Source organism: Piliocolobus tephrosceles, chromosome 6 (assembly GCF_002776525.5).
Source record: "Piliocolobus tephrosceles isolate RC106 chromosome 6, ASM277652v3, whole genome shotgun sequence".
Taxonomy (NCBI): Eukaryota; Metazoa; Chordata; class Mammalia; order Primates; family Cercopithecidae; genus Piliocolobus; species Piliocolobus tephrosceles.
Genome location: NC_045439.1, coordinates 62642019 through 62656255, shown reverse-complemented (window position 1 = coordinate 62656255; position 14237 = coordinate 62642019). Strand labels below are relative to the sequence as shown.

The 14237-nt window shown below is 38.4% G+C and overlaps 1 non-coding gene across 1 annotated transcript; it reads left to right on the top strand.

The window, feature by feature from the left end:
- Window positions 1-13646: 13646 nt before the first annotated feature.
- On the top strand, window positions 13647-13753 carry LOC111549541. The gene has a single exon (XR_002733770.1). It is a non-coding gene; the product is annotated as a U6 spliceosomal RNA (small nuclear RNA).
- Window positions 13754-14237: the final 484 nt, after the last annotated feature.

Here is a 14237-nt window from a genome sequence, read left to right as displayed (position 1 = left end):
GGCGCCACTGCACTCCAGCCTGGGCGACAGAGCGAGACTCCGTCTCAAAAAAAAAAAAAAAAAGAAAAGAAAACAAAACAAAACAAGATGTATGAAGTCCCTGGACTGAGAAAAACTTCAGAGTGTGTGAGGAACAGAAAGGTCAGTGTGGTAGGAGTGTGTAACACTGGCACAGGGGGTGGGAGTTCAGCAGGAGATTAGGCCCATGGAGTAGTCAGGCGCAGAGCCCTCAAGGTCTTTTAGGACATATTTAAAATGAGAAACCAAATAAAGGGATTTATGCCAGGGAGTGATATAATCAGATTTGCATTTTAAAAAGACCTCTTTGGCTGTTAGGCAGATGATGAATTATAGGAGAGCAAAGTGGAAGCTAAGAGACAAAAAGAGAGCAATTGTAATAATTTAGGCTAGGTTATTGGTTAGGACCAAAACAAAGTTGTGGTAAGAGAGTGAAATATAATCAAAATATATTTTGGAAGTAGAATCAACGGGACTTGTCTGTACATTCAATGTGAGAGCTGATGTCAGGATAATTCATAAGTTTCTAACATGAAAAACTGAGCAATTAAGACCCCATTTACTAAACTGGGAGAGACTGGTGGAGGAAAAATTGTGAAAGGGATAATCAAAAGTTCAACTGAAAAGACAACAAATTTGAGCTGATTATGAGACACCAGAGTGAAAAAAGTCAAATTAAAAGTTGTGGTTTTGCTATTCTGGTTTTATAGGCCAGGCACGGTGGCTCACGCCTGTAATCCCAGCACTTTGGGAGGCCGATGCAGGTGGATCACTTGAGGTCAGGAGTTCGAGACCAGCCTGGCCAACATGGTGAAACCCTGTCTTTACTAAAAACACACAAAAAAAATTAGCCGGGCGTGGTGGTGGGCACCTGTAATCCCAGCTACTCAGGAGGTTGAGGCAGGAGAATTGCTTGAACCCAGGAGGCGGAGGCTGCAGTGAGCTGAGATCGTGCCACTGCACTCCAGCCTGAACAACAAGAGTGAGACTCCATCTAAAAAAAAAAAAAAAAAAAAAAAAAAAAAAGTTGGATATACAGAGAAATTTGGTCCTCAGAAAAGGATCTGGGTAGATTAGATTTTGAAGTCATTAACAAATGTATGGCATCTAATGTCTTTCATAATTAGCAATATATTTTAGGAAGAGTATGTAGAATAAGCAAAGAAGTACAGTGGGAACTCAAACAGATATCAAAAAGACACAAAGTCTAGGCAAAAATACTATTAAAAAGGAATGGTCACATTGGTAAGAGCAAAACCAGAATAGTGTAGTGTCAAGGAAACCCAAAAAAGGAGAATGTTTCAAAGACAGAAAATTATCCATGTGGATGAGAGTTAATAATAATGACGGAAAATGATCCCCTGGAATTAATAGTGTAGAATCCACAATGATCTCAATGAGAGAAGTTTAGGTAAGAGGTGGCAGTTGGGCAGAAGCAAAAGTTAAATGAGAATAGTATGAGTGGCAAGGGATGAAGTGCTGAAGACAGTATACGTACACCTTTTCAAGAATCTTGGCTGTAAAGAGCATTACAGAAAAAAATAGGTGAGTTCAAAGAAAGCTGTGTTCATTTAGTTGCTTATTTGTTTTTTGTTTTAGAGAAGGAGAGATTCAAAAGCATGTTTGAATGCTGAACATGATCCAGTACCTAGCAGAGGTTAAAGGGAGAAGACACAAAATAACTACTTGGAAAAGGTCTTAGGGAAGATAAGAGATGATGGAATCCAGAGCACCCATGCAGGATTTCATGTTTCATAGGAGGGGTCCCTCACCTACTACCACAGAAAGAAAATAGGAAAAGCAGCTGTGCAAATATAACCAGTAGATTTGGAGTGACTGTGCAGCAGTTTCCACTTTTCTCTATATGTGGCAGTGTCATCATCTGAAACTCCAGGAGGGAGAAAGGAGTGTGAGAAAGAGAATAGAGATTTGAAAAGACTGGAGAAAAGGTATGCAAGTATGAAAGAATTTTTATTTAGCACAAGAGAATGGACTTGTCAGTGCTGAAGGCCCAGATGAAATGAAAGCTAACTTAAAAGATGTGTGATTTTCTCCAATAATTATTAGCTGCAATAATACAAGCATGGGAAAAGCTAGTAGTTGAGTTTTTCCAGAGCTGGAATTTTGTCTGGAAGTGAAGCAAGAAGAGAAGCAAACCTACAGAAGAGCTTGCAGGAAAGTGATTAAAATGAAAAATGGACTATAAGCTGAATACAGTGAGACCAGGAAGAGAAGGTAGAGCCAGTCTCATAATTTAATGAACTTATTTGGTTGCACATTTAACTTACTCAAAATTTTTCATTATGATTATTATGTAAAATTATGAACATCTTTGAAAATAATTATCTAATAAAAACTTTATTTTATTTAGAGTGATTTCTAAATGGAGTTTCTGGGTCAAAGTTAATAAACATTTTAGGAGTCTTAATACACAGATCCAAATTGCTTTCTATTAGAGTATACATATTTTTAAAAGTATATGAGAATTCTCGTCACATTCACTAGCACTGAATATCATTACTTTTAATTTTTCCCTGTTTGATGGCAAAATAATGGAAGAACCAATTATTAGAAAAGAGATATTGAGATATGAAATCAAAATATATTTTTCAAAGAGTAATCTATAATCTTTATTTTGTCTTTATCAACTCAATTTTTTAAAAGTATTTTATCAATATCAATAATTTTTGAATGCACATAAACAGTAGAACATAATATTAAAATGTATCAACATTCCTAAACTATATTTTGTCTTCTAATAACCCTCCTACCACCACATTCATTTTTCCATGTTTTTTGTTTTAATTTCATTTTTTATTTCATGCGAGTTGAAATGGATGTTTGGTGAACCATGTCTGCCATTACAGGCTTACATAATTCACGGGGAAATTGATGTTAACTTGGCTATATTTATTTATACTGTATCCAGATTTCACTAGAGGCCTAAGAAGAATACCAAAAGGAAAAAATAAAAGGAGTTTGCCCTCACATCATTTATAATCCGGTGTGAAAGACAATTGTATTAATGAAATTTCTTAAGAGCAACGGACAAAGCAACATTTTTGTGAACATAAATTATTAAAGTTCAGCCAGAATGATCCCCAAATATATGTGAAGAAAAACAAGAGAAGTGTGGGTAGGTCAGGCTGACTGGATCAACTTGTAAATACCAAACTCCTCTTCCCTTACCCCAAACCTTGTCCCTGCTATGTACTCTGTGTCCAATTTATCCATCCAGTTGCCTAAACCAGAAACCTCAACAGTCTCTGATATACCCACATTCAACCATCTATCAAGTTCTATCCACTCCAGATCTAAAACTTCTTGTATTTGTAACTTCCTCTCTAACTCCACTGCTGTCTTAATTTGGGCAAGAGGATTGTTTCTTGCTGGGAGGATTGGATTACTATTCTTGCCAGCACTCTTATGCCAGCACAACCACTATGAAAGAATTGTGAATTGAATGGAATTTTATTTCATCAAATCATATTAAATGGGAAAGGGCCATGAACTTCAACCACTCAAACCTCACTCATATATGACACCAATTTTTCGAGTAGACACCCAAATTTTACTAGTACAGCTCAAAAAACAATTGAAAGCTTGATGTAGCTATGTGATTGATACAGTTTTGTCACTAATTTTCCTTTCATTACTTTACAGATACTTGCTGACTCTCTATTTAGTTCCTATGTATGTGGTATTTTTCCTTTAAACATCATTGTTTTGATACATCCTTATACAGGTCTACATATGATAAATTCCTCTGTAAGTAATTTTGGTTTCATTAAAAGAAAAATAAGGGATTGGAGGTGGAGCAAGATAGTGGAATAGAAGACTCCACTGTTCGTCCCCCTGCAAGGACACCAATTTAACAACTATCTACACGGAAAAAAATAAAAAAATAAAAACACCTTCATAAGAAACAAAAATCAGGCAAGCACTCATAGTACTTGGTTTCAGCTTCATATTGCTGAAAAAGGCACTGAAGAGATAGAAAAAAACAATCTTGAATTGCTGACACCGCCCCTCCTCCCCACCCCCACAGTGGTGGCATGGCGCAGAGAGCATCTCTGGGTGGGGGAGGAGGGGCGATGTCAACAATTCAAGGGGAGGGAGAACACAGAAATTGTGAGGCATTGAACTTAGTGCTGTCCTGTTAAAGCAGAAAGGAAAACAACCAAACTCAGCTGACATCCACCCATGGAGAGAGCATTAAACCAGGCCTTGACAGAGGAAAATTGCAGATCCCAGTGGGTCTGAATTTGAGTTCCCACAAATCTCACCACTGAAGGCTACAGTGCTCTGTGTCTCCAAGCAAATTTGAAAGGCAATCTAGGCCATAAGGATTGCAACTCTTAGGCAAATCCTAATGCTAAACTGGGCTGAGACAGTGGACTGGAGGGGCATGCGACATACTGACACACCAACTGGGGCAGCCAAAGGAGTGCTGGTATCACCTCTCCCCTAGCCCCAGGCTGCACAGCTCCCAGCTCCAAAAGACACCTCTTCCTTCTGCTTGAGGGAACAAGAGCGAATAGTTGGGAGGACTTCATCTCCCATCTTGGATACCAGCTCAAACACAGCGGGATAGGTCACTGGTCAGAGCCATGAGGCCCCCGTTCCAGGTCCCAGCTTCCAGATAACATTTCTAAACACACCTTAAAACAGAAGGGAACCCACTGCCCTGAAGGAAAGATCCTGGTCCTGGCAGCATTCATCACCTGCTAACTGAAGGCCCTGAATAACCAGCAGTGATACCCAGGTATGACATGGAGAGCACTGGGTGAGCATCTAAAACTTGCTTGCTTCAGGTGAGACTCAGGACATTACCAGATGTGGTGGCTACTGGGAAAAACAACTTTTGCTTCAGAAAAGCAGAGACAAAAGTAAAGGGGACTTTGTTTTGCCCCTTAGGTACCAGCAAGGCCACAGAGTGGGCAGAGTACCAAACAGAATCTTGGGGTCCCTGAGTCCAGGACTTGAGTCCTGGACGGCACTTCTGGACCTGCCCCGGGGCAGAGTGGAGCTCACTTTCCTGAAGGATGGGTCCCACGCCATGCAGCCTTCATTGCAAACTGACTTAAGAGCCCTTGACCCTTAGGGTAACATCTGTGGTAGTCTGGCAGTACTTCTTGTGGCCTGGAGTGGTGGTGGCTTCAAAGTGAGGCTCCTCTACCTTTGAAAGGGAGACAGAAGAGTGGGAAGGACTGGATCTTGTGGACTGAGTGCCAGCTCAGCCACAGTACAACAGAATACCAAGTTGACTTCTGGGTCTTTGACTCTAGTCCCTGACTCCCAGATCGTACCTCTGGACCTACATGAGGCCTAGAGGACCTCACTGCCCTGAAAGAAAGGACAAAGGCCTGGCTGGCTTTGCCACCTGCTGATTGTAGAACACCAGGGCCTTGAGTAAACACAGGCAGTAGCCACAGAGGGGTTACAGCAGGTCTTGAGTGAGACTCAGTGCTATGCTGGCTTCAGGTCTGACCCAGCACAGTCAAAGTGGTAGTGGCCATAGGAGTGCTTGTGTCACTCCACCCCTAGGCTTTAGGTGGCTCAGAACAGAGTGAGAAACTGTCTCTTTGGGGAAAAGTAAAGGAAGAGAACCAGAGTCTCCGCCTGGTAATTCAGAGAATTCTTCTAGATCTTGAGCCATTATTCTGATTCACATAAAGCTTAATATTTCAGTTAGCCTCACTAGGCTCCCTATTCCATTTGGAAAGAGCGAGACAAACAATTCACTTTCAGACAGATCTTTGCTTCTCTTGATATACAAAAATGGTCTTCTTTCCCTTCCAGAGGAGAAAAAAATACTTACAATAAGAAAAACCACTATGTTTTTACCTTAAGGACAAAATCCAGAATATCTTAACCTAAATTCTCTCTTCTGGTATCACATGTGCATGCTTGTATTAGTATTCAACATTTAATTTGATTAAATGCTCTATTTACATGTCTAATGGTTGCACTGCATGATGATACTCGGTTCGTAGAATGCGAATATTTTTAAAATCCCCTTTATGGAGTCTGATTAATGCATTTAGTAAAATTTATCATTAACCTGCTACTAACTACTGAAATAATAAGGGAGAGATGTTTGTTTGTTTGAGACAGAGTCTCTCCCTGTCACCCAGACTGGAGTGCAGTGGTACCATATCAGCTCACTGCAACTTCCACCACCTGGGTTTAAGTGATTCTCATGCCTCAGCCTCCTGAGTAGCATGGATTACAGGCGCCCGCCACCACACCTGGCTAATTTTTGTATTTTTCATAGAGACAGGGTTTCACCATGTTGGCCAGGCTGGTCTTGAACTCCTGACCTCAAGTGATCTGCCCAGCTCAGCCTCCAAAGTGCTGGGATTATAGTCGTGAGCCACCACGCCCAGCCAGGGAGAGGTTTTTATTAAGAGAACAGTGATCAGATTATTAAGAGAGGAAGATGGGAAGGAGAACTAGACAAGAAACAAATGAAAAAAATGTGGTTTTAAAATATTTTGGAAACAATACAGTAACTGTTCACATAGAAACTAGAACGCCTGACCATCAAAAGGAGTAAATAAGCCATTTGGGGTCTTTTTTCAAGAGTGGTTGCTTATCTAGATACTTAGCTGAAGCCATGCTTGCTGGCTATAATTATTGGTTGCAAACACCTGGCTCAGGTATTATTCTTTAGTAATGTCTAATGAGATTGTCTGAGTGTCTCTTTGTTTACCTTGGTATTTCAACTGGTCAACAAAACTATTAACTGAGAAAAACCAAAGGCATAGGATGGAAAGAACTGCCTTTGTTTAAACAGCAGGTAGTCCCTATAAATAACACACCAAATTACAAATTGCATACAGATGTGGTTCATTTAGCCTTCATTCAATTGTTATTGAATTTCCACTCTGTGTCAGGTGTTACAAAGTTCCTATCTCCAACTTGGTGTTGATCCAGCTCTCCATTTTTCACTGTTCTTTGTCTGCAAGCCTTGTTCTTTTCTGAATTGCACACCAGTAGCAATCTAATAAACTAAATGCAAAGAGAAATCCTTGAAAGTTTTCTCCTTGAAATAGACAGGCACCATGGCCTACTGGAAAGAACACAGGCTTTAGGCAAAAACAGATTGATTTTTAAATCTTAAATTTGACTCTTACTAATGTTGTGTGTTCAACTTCTTTAGCTATGAGAATAAGAATTGTGCCCTCCTCATAGAATTCTTATAAGGATTAAATGTGATAATATATGTGAAATACATAGAGCATAGTATGTATGTGATAAACAAGGCTATTTTTTAAATATAAACATTATTTTTCAAGGTTTCTCATTATCTTTCCGGGATTTTATTCCCAGTTCTGGTCTAACAGCCCAAAGTTCATGTTCCATGTATACTTTGGAATGTATGTACATTGTATGCGGTTCCCTTCATGTGTCAGTCACTAATTTTAAGTGGGGAAAAAAAGCAATGTTTTTTAAGTTCAGTTCCTGGCTTTTTCCCAACGCCCCAACAACCTATTTACTGTATTTATTTCCTGTCTCTCACTGTGTTTCTATCCCCCCCAACCACCACCTTTTCCCATTCTAATTTACCAAACAAATTTCAAAAAAAGAAAATACTTAAATCTGGAACTGAGTTTAGACTCACCTAACCAGCTCACCTGCAGGTTAATTGTTTCATAATCACCACATGAAGCACACGTAATAAACAAAACAATATACCCTCTTACAGAGATACGCCCTCACATGAGACGCCACACAGCATTTGCTGCTTTCTCACATATCTATTCTCAGACACTTCCCTGCTCTCCCTCAGCAAGTCTATCAAAGGCTCAAATTTTCTGCGAGGAAGCAGTTCTCTAGACATATATACATAGGAACATTATGTTGAATAAAAAGTACAAAAATTGGAAAAAGGTACATAGCTCTTCATATGTAACATTTAAGTAAATTTAAAAACATGCACAACACAGTAAATTATATTTTGTAAGGGTACATACATATTCCAGGGCATACAAAAAACACATCAGAACGAGTGCCTACAAGGAGGAAGGTATTGGAAACATGAATCAAAAATTAAAAGAAAAACAAAAGAGTAGACTTCCACAGATGAATTATGGTAAGTGTCATTACATAGGGCTATTTTAACTACTGGGATTTAAGAAAGATAATTCAAGCAAATGTATTATCATCTTAGAAATGTTAGACTAAGCTCTGCTGTGGCAAGATACAAACTCTGAAGATAAAATATTACTTGCATTATTATTACAAAGCCAATATTCTTGAATATGATTTAACTCTAAAAGCTTTCAGGCTCTTTAAAACCTGAACCACAGAATTAGACAGCCTTAGTCAATGATAGCACTGAATTCATCAGACTTGCTAGCATTGGAGACTACAACTACAAAGCAATGCAGAGGCATAGGCTTGTGTGCCTCCTTTCTGTGGGCAGCTAGCCCCCAAAGAGAATGGGGAGAGAAAGAGGATTTAATCTTCAAATGTTCAGTTTGCCCTTCCAAATCCACCAAATTGCTACTCGTTTCCAGTGGAGTAAGGGAGTGGGGGGAGGGCAGGAATATTAACCTAATAGAACTCTCTTTACATGGGAGGAAGCATTAGGAGTAGAGAAGTTTCCCATCCTACCTTCAATACTGACGAAACTACAGTGAAAGTTTAAATACATCTTTTGCCACATTTGTGGTCAGCTTAAAAAATCATACTACCACTATTGAATTAAGACCCTAAGTACAGTCATGCATTGTTTAGCAACAGGGACATATTCTGAGAAATTGATCATTAGGTAACTTCATCATTGTGTGGGCTCACTGTGAGTGTACTCACACAAACCTAAATGGTCTACCTACTGCACCTTTAGGCTATATGATATAGCCTATTGCTCCTAGACTACAAAGCTGTGCAGCATGTTACCCTACTGAGTGCTGTAGGCAAGTGTAACACAATGTTAAAAGTATTTGCATATCTAAACACAGAAAGGGTACAGTAAAAATACAATATAGGAGATTTTTTAAAAGTTACACCTGCTTAGGGCACTTACCATGAATGGGGCTTGCACGACTGGAAGCTGCTTTGTGTGAGTCAGTAAGTGGTGAGTAATGTGATGGCCTAGGATACTAATGTATACAACTGTAGACTATAAACACTGTACACATACTCTACTGAATTTATTTTTAAAAAATTCTTTTCTCAATAATAAATTAATCTTAGCTTGCTGTAACGATTTTGCTTTATAAACTTTTTGATTTTTTTTAACTTTTTAACTCTTTTGTAATAACACTTAGCTTAAAACACAAATACATTCTAAAAATGTACAAAAATATTTTCTTTCTTCATATCCCTATTCCATAAGCTTTTTTCTATTTAATTTTTTTTTTTGACTTTTTAAAATTTATTGTTAAAAACTAAAATGCAGGCCAGGTGCAGTGGCTCATGCCTGTAATCCCAGCACTGTGGGAGGCCAAGGAGGGTACATCATTTGAGGCAAGAATTCAAGACCAGCCTGGTCAACATAGCAAGACCCCATCTCTACTAAAAAATAAAATAAAATAAAATAAAAAATTCACTGGGCATAGTGGCACATTTCTGAAGTCCCAGCTGCTCAGGAGGCGAAGGCAAGAAAATCACTTGTGCACAGGAGTTTGATGTGCATTCAGCTTTGATCATGCCAGCCACTGCACTCCAGCCTGGGTGACAGAGCAAGACCCCGACTCAAAAAAAAAAAACCTAAAACATAAACACACACATAAGCCTACACCTACACAGGGTCATGATCATCAATTTCACTCTCTTCCAACTCCACATCTTATTCCACTGGAAACTCATCAGGTACAATAATATATGTAGGCCGGGCGCAGTGGCTCAAGCCTGTAATCCCAGCACTTTGGGAGGCCGAGACGGGCGGATCACGAGGTCAGGAGATCGAGACCATCCTGGCTAACACCGTGAAACCCCGTCTGTACCAAAAAAAAAAAAAAATGCAAAAAACTAGCCAGGCGAGGTGGCGGGCGCCTGTAGTCCCAGCTACTTGGGAGGCTGAGGCAGAAGAATGGTGTAAATGCGGGAGGTGGAGCTTGCAGTGAGCTGAGAGCCGGCCACTGCACTCCAGCCTGGGCGACAGAGCGAGACTCCGTCTCAACAACAACAAAAAAAAACAATAATATATGTAAAGCTGTCATCTCCTATGCCTTCTTCTGGAATACCTCCTGAAGGATCTGCCTGAAGCTGTAAACTAACAATTAAAAGTATGATATAGTACATATACCAGTAACATATTAATAGTATTTTATGGTCATTATCAAGTATTATGTCCTATACAATAATTGTACATGCTATAATCTTGTATGCCTGGCAGCACAGTAGGTTTGTTTACAAGAGCATCACCACAAACATGTGAGTAATGTCTTGCACTATGATGTCATTACAGCTACTGTGTCACTAGGCAATAGGAATTTTTCAGTTCCATTATAATTTTATAGGACTACCATCATATACACATTCCATCATTGACTGAATTATTGTTATACAGTACCTGGTTATAACTAATTTGAACAAACTTTAGATTTTCTTACTTCTAAATAATACTTTTTGTATTCTACCAAAATTATAGCTTAAGTGAAATTAATTTTTTCTCTTGTTTACTGAAATGTAAAAACCAGTTCAGGACATCATTACTAGTCCTCTAATAGCTTACTAAGTCATGTAATTCATTTGCATACAATGAAATATAAAATAATTTAGGCTATTATGAGGTCTATAATTGGTTACTTCTAATGCTATTTTAAGTTATACCAGATTCAACACATTTAATAGAAAATATTGAACAACATCCTAAATTCATATATACTTTTTGAACTATTTTGATTTCTATTCACTTGTCTTTTCAAAGAGGTAATTGAATCTCTTCTCATAACGCATACTATCTAAAGGAATAACTAAAGGAAATATTTTTAGATATGTTTTGGGCAAGAAATATAGGATTTGAATTGAAATAATACCTTTTAGATAGTATACACCATACATTTGCTGACCACTATACACTTAAATTGCTTAAATTCACAGACATCTTTTTTAAAAATCTGTCCATATTCCACCACATATCTCAAACCATTCCTTATCATTAGTTCTTGTTCTCTTTAAGAAAGATACTATGATAAATTTGGCATTATTGTCAGGTACTTCTGATGCTGAAGAAGCCAATGATTATAGGGCATATTTGATGTGTTATGAATGCACAATTTATATTTAAAAGGGAAAATTCTGTTCCTTTACATTTATTTAGTGGGTATCACCATGGTAACTGAGCACTTTCACAAAGCCTAATTTATGACTCAAAAAACACAAAGAAGAGAAAGAGCTTATACTTTCCATATTTTGCATATTGACAGGAAACCTTCTTGGTTGACACATATTTGGGGAGGAAAGAAAGAGATGCAGGAAATGATACAGACAAAAGCAATCTCTTTTAATTTGTAAAGATTCTGGCTTCTCAAACCTATGTCATAAGAAAAACCTCCCCAGGAAAAAGCTTTTTCACAAAGAATATTCAATCTCACAATAGAAAGAGCCACATAAATAATCTGTCCTAACCCTCTTGTTTTGAAGATGAGATCCCTGAAGCTTAGTCCATTGGTCAGAACCTTCAAGATCACACACCTAGTTTGTAACAGAACTCAGTTTCAACCCCAGACCAGTTGCTTTCTAGTCCTGTGTTCTTTCTATACAATCACATTTCAAAGATTCCATTTCTACCACTTGTCATCATTAAAACACAACTACTTTGAGAAGTGTGATCTGATCAGAACAAATTATTATTTTCCTTAATAGCTACTTTTTAAAAAGTTTATAGTGCCAATCAAAAAATGATAAATTGTAGTATAAAAACACATAAAATGTTAGGATGTAGTCTTTTTTTAAGTTTGTTTATGATGAATGTCAAGAACCATGAAGTGTCAGATTTTACCCTAGTTGCAAGCTAATAAATTAGCTCATTAGAGACAAAAAAATAGATTATTTCTCACGGCAATAGCAGCAGCTAGAGTATCAGCATTTGCAACATGTCCCCAAGAGTAATGCAAAAATGGCCAGTGACGCTTGCATATGCAATGGGGTGTTACAGAACAAGAACCCTAAACTTAGAGAGTAAAAATATTTTATTACGGACAGTGAGGCTACCTGATCTTTCCATAGAAGGGAGACTATTTTTGTTATACTGGATGGTAAGCAAATATGTCCTTTACTCCAGAGAAAAATATTATCTCTATTATTCAAGGCTATTTTTATACAAATATCCTTAAATAAATAGTCCAGAAAAAAAAAAAAACAGCCTCTATTTGCAGAAGCACAAGAGACCTTTTGAGAATTGTCTTGAAACTATAACCACCTGTCATTGTTACATTTTCTTAGCCTCTGAAAATTTTTCACATGAGTACAACACTCCATCAGTTATGATGATTAATCTGAACAATAGAGGTCAAATCCTGCCTGCTGTCAATTTTTAAAAAAGTTTTATTAAAACACAGCCTTCATGTATGTATTGTCTCTGACTGTTTTCATTCTTTAATAGCAGAGTTCACTATACCTCGACTATCAGCCTATTGCTGTGTAGCTTTTGTGATGAAAAGCGCATCACTGTCAGACTTCAAATGGTCTAGAAAAACACATATTAATATATAACACAAAATACTTTCAAAGGCCACAATAGTGTGACCAGAGCCAGCTAATCAGACACGAAATGCAATTTCATAATCTGAAAAAGTGTTAAGCAGGAAGGCAACATTATATACCTCGAAGAAGTAGTCCGTCTGCCAGAAATGAGTGGGGGCTCCAATCCCATGTGATGTGTCTTCCCTTCCTGGAGGACAAATGGCTGAACTTTTTGCAGGAGTTACAAATATTCTATGCAGAAATATCCTCTGCATCAGAAACATACAGTCCTTTACTTTGTGCCCAATCTATGATGGTGAATGTGTTGCCATGCCAAGGGTAATGATGGATCCAGGAAGCACTGACAGCAATCTGGGCAGAGCAAACTTGATCAAAAGTGTAATTCCAGTTGTTCATGTCAGAGAATAAGCCCTTATCATGGGCACCTAGTGAGGGGCCCAGACAGTTTGAACAGCAGCTACAATTTGTTTCCATAACTTCCCAGGTCCAAAGAGGTGTGTCTTGAATTTGCCAGCCATAATTTGTCTACACCAGCAGCTAGGACATTGGTTACACCCTACAGTTGGTAAATATATAATAAGGTTAGTCAAGGGGAGTATTGGCCAGAGGCAAGAGAAAAGTCTTGAGTTCTGCCCACTTTGCAGAATATTTATGTCCATTTCCAGTTCTATTATAGCTGGTGCTCAGGCTGAACAGCTAAGGGCCCATCCCACAAAGGGATAGCTGCCACTTTTTCACATAAAGCCAAGATGTTATCCAGACTGATTACAGTCTTGAAAATATCATTTCCTTTAGACAAATGAGACTTGTGAAACCCTTCTCACCTTAACAGTCATTGAATCGGAGTTCACTCACCCCAAAATAGGAATATCAGGATAGAGAGTAAAAAGCCCTCTAAGGTTCAGGCCATCAGTTTTGATAAGACCACAGTAGCAAGGCAACAGGCGCTTTCAAAAAGAGTGTGCATGGTGCTCACTTTCGCAGCACACATACTAAAATTGGAACAATATAGAGAAGATTAGCATGGCCATTGTGCAAGAATGACACGCAAATTCAAGAAGCATTCCATATTTTTATGAAGCAAGAAAAGAAGTTTAGAGAAAAAAGAGTAAAAGGAAACAAACAAAGCCTCCAAGAAATATGGGACTATGTGAAAAGACCAAATCTATATCTGATTGGTGTACCTGAAAGTGAAGGGGAGAATGGAACCAAGTTGGAAAACACTGTGCAGGATATTTTTCAGGAGAACTTCCCCAACCTAGCAAGGAGGGCCAACATTCAAATTCAGGAAATACAGAGAATGCCACAAAGATACTCCTTGAAAAGAGCAACTCCAAGACACATAACTGTCAGATTCACCAAAGTTGAAATGAAGGAAAAAAATGTTAAGGGCAGCCAGAGAGAAAGGTTGGGTTACCCACAAAGGGAAGTCCATCAGACTAACAGCGGACCTCTCAGCAGAAACTCTACAGGCCATAAGAGAGTGGGAGCCGATATTCAACATTCTTAAAGAAAAGAATTTTCAACCCAGAATTTGATATACAGCCAAACTAAGTTTC